Raw genomic sequence first — 7,013 nt, forward strand, 5'->3', positions numbered from 1 at the left:
AAAAAATAGGTAGGTGTTGTGGTGGGTGCCTGTAGCCCAGCTACTTGGGAGGCTGAGGCAAGAGAATCACTTGAGCCCAAGAGTTTGAGTTTGCCGTGAGCTGGACACCATGGAACTCTACTGAGGGTGACAAAGTGAAACTCTGTTTAAAAACTAACAAACAAAGAATCTCCCAAAATCTTAGCACTCTGGGAGGCCAAGGTAGGAGGATTACTTGAGCTCAGAAGGTCCAAATCAGCCTAAGCAAGAGTGAGACCCCCTCTCTCCTAAAAATAGAAAAATTAGCCAGGCTCTTCCCCTAAGTTGCCTGAGCTGATCTGTGAAAATGTTTCACTATTCTCGTGACCCAGAAAACCCCATGAAGTCGTGAAAGTCAAGAGATTCAGATAGTTATGTTCATTTTAAGAACAGAGGTGAAGGGTGGTGCCTGTGGCTCAGTGAGTAGGGCGCCAGCCTCATATACTGGGTTCAAACCCAGCCCCAGCCAAACTGCAACAAAAAAATAGCCGGGTGTTGTAGTGGGCGCCTATAGTCCCAGCTCCTTGGGAGGCTGAGGCAAGAGAATCACCTAAGCCCAAGGAGTTGGAGGTTACTGTGAGCTGTGACATCACAGCACTCTACTGAGGGTTAATAAGTGAAACTCTGTCTCAAAAAAAAAAAACAAAAAAAACACAGGTGAAAGTGCCCAAGTCACTGAGGGTATGCATATACAAAAGGCCAGCAAGTATCTGAAAGGTGTCACTTTAAAGAAATAGCGTGTACCATTCTGACATTACAATGGTGGAGTTAGTATGTGTGATTAGGCCAGACAGTGGAACGGGACACAGTGGCCCAAAATGCTAAATTTTTGCAACACAGGCTTAAAAATGCAGACAGGAATGCTGAACTTGAGGGTTTAGGTATAAATTCTCTGGTGATTCAGCTTGGTGCCTGTAGCTCAGCAGCTAGGGCGCCAGCCACAATACACTGGAGCTGGTGGGTTTGAAACCAGCCCAGGCCTGCCAAACAACGACAACTACAACCAAACAATAGCTGGGCGTTGTGGCAAGCGCCTGTAGTCCCTGCTACTTGGGAGGTTGACGTAAGAGAATCGCTTAAGCCCAAGAATTTGAGGCTGCTGTGAGCTGTGATGCTACAGCACCCTATACTCTATTGAGGGCAACATATGAGACTCTGTCTCAAAAAAAAAAAAAATTCGGCTCAGCAGCTAAGGCGCCAGCCACATACACCTAAGGTGGTGGGTTTGAATCCAGCCCGGGCCCGCCAAAACAACAATGATGGCTACAACCAAAAAATAGCCAGGTGCTGTGGCGGGCGCTTGTGGTCCCAGCTATTGGGAGGCTGAGGCAGGAGACTCGCTTGAGCGCAGGTCGGAGGTTGCTGTGAGCTGTGATGCCACAGCACTCTACCTAGGGGGATAGCTTGAGGCTCTGTCTCAAAAAAAAAAAAAAATTCTCTTGTGACTCAGTATTTCCAGGTGAACAAGGCACCCAAGATGCATCCCCAAACTTACAGAGCTCATGATTGCATTAACCCATATGTGATCTCACACCAAGGTGATCCTTACTGAAAAGGAATAAAGTGTTCCAAAACCAGAAGAGGAGGTTGCACAGAAAAAAAAGATATCCCCAAAGAAACCAAAGAAATAGAAGCTTATAGCCCAAAATATATATTGAAATATGGGTTGCGTATTCCAAGTCTGTAATGCTCCAGTGAATGTCCTGTCTGTGCTCAAAGTCCAGACTTTGGAGCTTTTGGAATTAGCAGTGCTTGGACTGTTTTATTTTATCAATTGATGAACTAAAGGGTTTTTTTTGTTGTTGTTGTTGTTTTGTTTTAGTTTTTACTATTACAAAAAAAAAGCAAAAGCTTGGCGCGGCGCCTGTAGCTCAGTGGCTAGGGCACCAGCCACATATACCAAAGGTGGCAGGTTCAAAACCAGGCTGGGCCTGCCAAACAACAATGACACCTATAACAAATGAATAACCAGGTGTTGTGGTGGCGCCTGTAGTCCCACCTACTCAGGAGGCTGAGGCAAGAGAATCAATTAAGCCCAAGAGTTTGAGGTTGCTGTGAACTGTGACACCACAGCACTCTACCAAGGGTGACATAGTGAGACTATGTGTCAAAATAAAAAAAGAAAGAAAGAAAAAAGAAAGGGCGGTGCCTGTGGTTCAGTGAGTAGGGCGTCAGCCCCATATACTGAGGGTAGCAGGTTTGAACCTGGCCCCGGACAAACTGCACCAAAAAAATAGCCGCGTGTTGTGGCAGGCACCTGTAGTCCCAGCTACTTGTGAGGCTGAGGCAAGAGAATCGCCTAAGCCCAAGAGCTGGAGGTTGATGTGAGCTGTGACACCACAGCACCCTACCAAGGGTGACAAAGTGAGACTCTGTCTCTTAAAAAAAAAAAAGCAAAACCTGATATAAGCCTTTGTGTAAGCATGTTTTCATTTTTCTTGGCTATATACTATGGTACAATTACAGTATATATCTTTTTTTTTTTTTTTTGAGACGGAGCCTCAAGCTATCCCCCTGGGTAGAGTGCCATGGCATCACGCTCACAGCAACCTCCAACTCCTGGGCTCAAGCGAGTCTCCTGCCCCCGCCTCCCAAGTAGCTGGGACCACAGGCGCCCGCCACAACCCCGGCCAATTTTTTGGTTGCAGCCATCATTGTTGTTTGGCGGGCCCGGGCTGGGGATTCGAACCCGCCACCTTAGGTGTATGTGGCTGGCGCTTTAGCCGCTTGAGCCACAGGCGCTGAGCCAATTACAGTATATATCCAAGAAATTGTTCTATATATCTAAGAATGAGACTCCCATGGCTATTAAAAATAGAAAAACTAGCTGGGTGTTGTGGTGGACACCTGTAGTCCCAGCTACTGGGGAGGCTGATGCAAGAGGATCACTTGAGCGCAAGAGTTTGAGGTTGCTGTGAACTATGATGCCATGGCACTCTACCCAGGGTGACAGCTTGAGACTCTGTCTCCAAAAAAATAGAAAAAGAAGATATGATCCCCTAATCCCATTTTAGGCCAAGGCAATCTCACGGCCTCTGCCCAGATTCATCCCAACTTCAGCTAATAAGATTTTGTGAACGCTACCCAGACGATTCCCTTGTGCTATCTCTGGGGCACAAAAAACAAGAGACATTCTCTGCCCCTCCCAACCAGTGGCCCAAGGCAGGGATGCAGGTTTCAGTTCCTAAAAAGTTGAGGAGGCAAGAAATGTTATTTTCCATTTTTATATTTTGGCCATTCCTTCTGTAAAGCAAGGATGAAGACTTTTATGATGATCCACTTGCGTTTAATGAGTAGTAAATATATTTTCCTTATGAGAGAAGAGCTTTTATTGAAAGAATACGGTTTATAATGAGTAACATACAAAGTATATGTTGATGGATTATATTACCAGTAAGGCTGCTGGTCAACAGTAGGCTATCAGTAGTTAAGTTTTAGGGAGTCAAAAGTTTCATGTGGGCTCAGCGCCCATAGCACAGTGGTTATGGCGCCAACCACATGCACCAAGGCTGCTGGGTTAAGCCCAGCCCAGATCAGCTAAACAATGACAACTGCAACAAAAAAAAAAGCTGGGCAGCCCAGCGCAGTGGCTCATGCCTGTAATCCCTGCACTGTGGGAGGCTGAGGCGGGAGGACTGACTGAGCTCAGGAATTCGAGGTTTGTCTGAGAGAGAGTGAGATCCCAACTCTTGAAAAACCCAGCTGGGCACTGCGGAGAGCGCCTGTAATCCCACCAGTTTTAGGGGCTGAGGCAGCAAAATGCCCATAGCCTAAATCTGAGATTGCAGTGGGCTACGACGCCATCACACTCTGCTCAGAGCATAGTGTAGATAGAACTCTATCTCAACAAACAACCAAACAAAAAATAGCCGGGCATTGTCCCAGCTACTTGGGAGGCTGAGGGAAGAGAATGGCTTAAGCCCAAGAGTTTGAGGTTGCTGTAAGCTGTGATGCCATGACACTCTACTGAGGGCAATATAGTGAGACTCCGTCTCAAAAAAAAAAAAAAAAAAATGTGGACTTTTGATTGTGCAAGGGTCAGTGCTCCTAACCTCTGCTGCTGTACTGTTCAAGAATCAACTGTATATCTTGTATATCTTGTCTCCCACACTGGAATGTATACTTGATGAAGGCAAGAATCCTATTTGTTTTATTCATTGATATGTCCTCAGCACCTAACAGTGCCTGCTAGGTGCTCAGCAAATATCTGTTGAATAAATGAATGGATTTCAGCATTGAGAGATTGCCTACCATATACCAAGGGCATAAATACAATGAGAAAGCAGCACTATGTGAAAAGGGTGGGACATGAGGAAGGAACCCACAGAGAAGAGGATGTGCCAGTAGGAGCAGACAGCATGCTTAAAGGACCCTTACTGTTAGTCCCCTAAGGCAGGGTGTCTATTTATCTCGCATCGCCAAAGCCTGGGACAGTGCTAGGCATTTAACAAAGGTTTCCCTGAAACTGCATAGAGGGTTTGAGTACTACAAGTGGTACCGGACGAATATGGAGGAGCTGGAGGCAAGGTGCACTGTTCCAAGGAGTTTTCACTTTTTATTCTGAATTTAATAACTCCTTTGGACTTTTAGGCAGAATTTCTTTTTAGGTCCTCTTGACTGTGTTGGGAGAGTGGAGAATGGTTGACAGAAGGTGGCAGGAACTGGTTAGGGGTCTGCTTCTGTTGTCCTGGTGAGGTGGTGTGAGCAGGGTAAGCTGCAGAGGTGCTGAGCAATTCCAGGAAGAGGGAGGAAGAAGAGGATGTGAGATTGATGGCCCTCTAGATAGGGAGGGGGTCAGAGAGAGGAAGTATTGGATGGGTCTCAAGCCTCTACCCTGCAGCGTGATTAACTAGCCTTGGGGGATGGGGAGGAGGAGCTTGGAGAGGATGATAATTCCATCTGGGACGTTAACGGTTAGAGAGGTCCAGTGGTGTATCTAGTAGCTAGAGGGGAGGTGGGAAGCTTACCTGGCAATATCGCTCTCCCTGCCTCACCCCCAGCTCTGACTGTTGCTGGATTGTAAGCTCGGTGAGGGCAGGAAGCAGGTCTGATTCATGTGCCCCCAACTGTCCAGGCTGGATTCTGAGCCAAGCAGATCCTGCATATGCTGAGGGTGAACAAATGGGAGTGGAAGGAGCTGGGAATGGAAGTGAAACTGCCCTTACAAATTGATGAAAGGGTGCAAAGTGAGAACTGGAGTAAGGGCCCCCAGAAATCTGGAAGGAGTATGCCTAGCTAAAATAATAGCTGGCGTGCTTGATTATAATTGTTGTTCCCTCTGTTGGCTTTTTTTGTTTTTGAGACAGAGTCTCACTATGTCACCCTTGGTAGACTGCTGTGGCATCACAGCTCACTGCAACCTCAAACTGTTGGGCTTAAGTGATTCTCTTGTCTCAGCCTCCAAGTAGCTGGGACTACAGGTGCCCGCCACAATGCCCAGCTATTTTTTGCTGCAGCTGGCCCGGGCCAGGTTTGAACCTGCCACCCTTAGGTTATGTGGTTGGTGCTGTAACCACTGTGCTATGGGCGCCAAGCCACCTATTGGCTTTTTTACCTGCAGTCATGAACAGTTGTCCCTATAAGAACATCATCTGTTTGGAATCCAGGGATAGATTTTGAGATACCTTTCAGGTCCTGCATGTTAGGGACAGACCCACCCACACAGAGGAACTAACTCAAGTGCCCTTGGACCCTCCACCAAGGTCCTGCATTCTTGTACCTGAGCCACCCAGACAGTGCCCCACATCAAAGGACTAATGGCTCCACCCTGATACCAACTAATCAGCAGACTCTGACTGTCTAGTCTTTTGCCCACCAAATTGTCTTTAAAATCCCTGTCCCCCAATTCTCGGGGAGGCAGATTTGGGAGAATTCTCCTGTCTACCCACTTAGCACTCTGTGGAATAAGCCCTCACTCTTGTAAGCCCTGCTGTCTCCGGACATTGGCTTTCTCCTGGGCAGATGAACCTGGCTGGGTGGCAACAGAAGGAATAATCAAAAGACATTGTCCAAGGGGATTTTTTTTTTTTTTTAAGAGACAGAGTCTCCCTTTATTGCCCTCAGTAGAGTGCAGTGGCATCACGCGGCTCACAGCAACCTCCCAACTCCTGGGCTTAGGCAATTATCTTGCCTCAGCCTCCTGAGTAGCTGGGACTACAGGTGCCTGCCACAACGCCTGGCTATGTTTTTGTTGCAGTTTGGCCAGGGCCAGGTTTGAACCCGCCACCCTCGGTATATGGAGCCGGTGCCCTACTCACTGAGCCACAGGCGCTGCCTGGAGACTTTTTTTTTTTAAGAGAGACAGCAACTGACTCACTTTGTCACCCTTGGTAGAGTGCTGTGGCATCACAGCTCACAGCAACCTCCGCTCCTGGGCTTAGGCGATTCTCTTGCCCACAGGTGCCCACCACAACGCTCAGCTATTTTTTTGTTGTTGTTGCAGTTTGTCCGGGGCCAGGTTTGAACCCGCCACCCTCAGCATATGGGGCTGGCACCCTACTCACTGAGCCACAGGTGCCTCCCATCCAAGGGGACTTTTAAAGGGAGCTAAAGGAAAGAGGAACAGTTGAAGGAAACTGAGAATCAGTGGCCAGAGACATCTCTCAGAGAGAGAATTCTTTTTTTGAGATAGAGTCTTACTGTGTCACCCTCAGTAGAGTGCCATGGCATCACAGCTCACAGCAACCTCAAACTCTTGAGCTTAAGTGATTCTCTTGCCTCAGCCTCCCAACTAGAGTCCTGTGACTCATAACTCACAGCAACCTTAAACTCCTGGGCGCAACTGATCCTTTTGCCTCAGTCTCCTAAGTAGCTGGGCCTACAAGCACCTGCTACAATGCCTTCTACAGAGAGAGGATTCTTAAAACTCAGCAACAGAAAAGAACCTGACTCAAAAATAGACACTGTACTTGAATAGACATCTCTTTAAGAAATATATAGGCTCGGCACCTGTGGCTCAAGTGGCTAGGGCACCAGCCACATACACCTAAGGTGGC

Source organism: Otolemur garnettii, unplaced genomic scaffold (assembly GCF_000181295.1).
Source record: "Otolemur garnettii isolate 467f Iridium unplaced genomic scaffold, OtoGar3 scaffold00091, whole genome shotgun sequence".
NCBI lineage: Eukaryota > Metazoa > Chordata > Mammalia > Primates > Galagidae > Otolemur > Otolemur garnettii.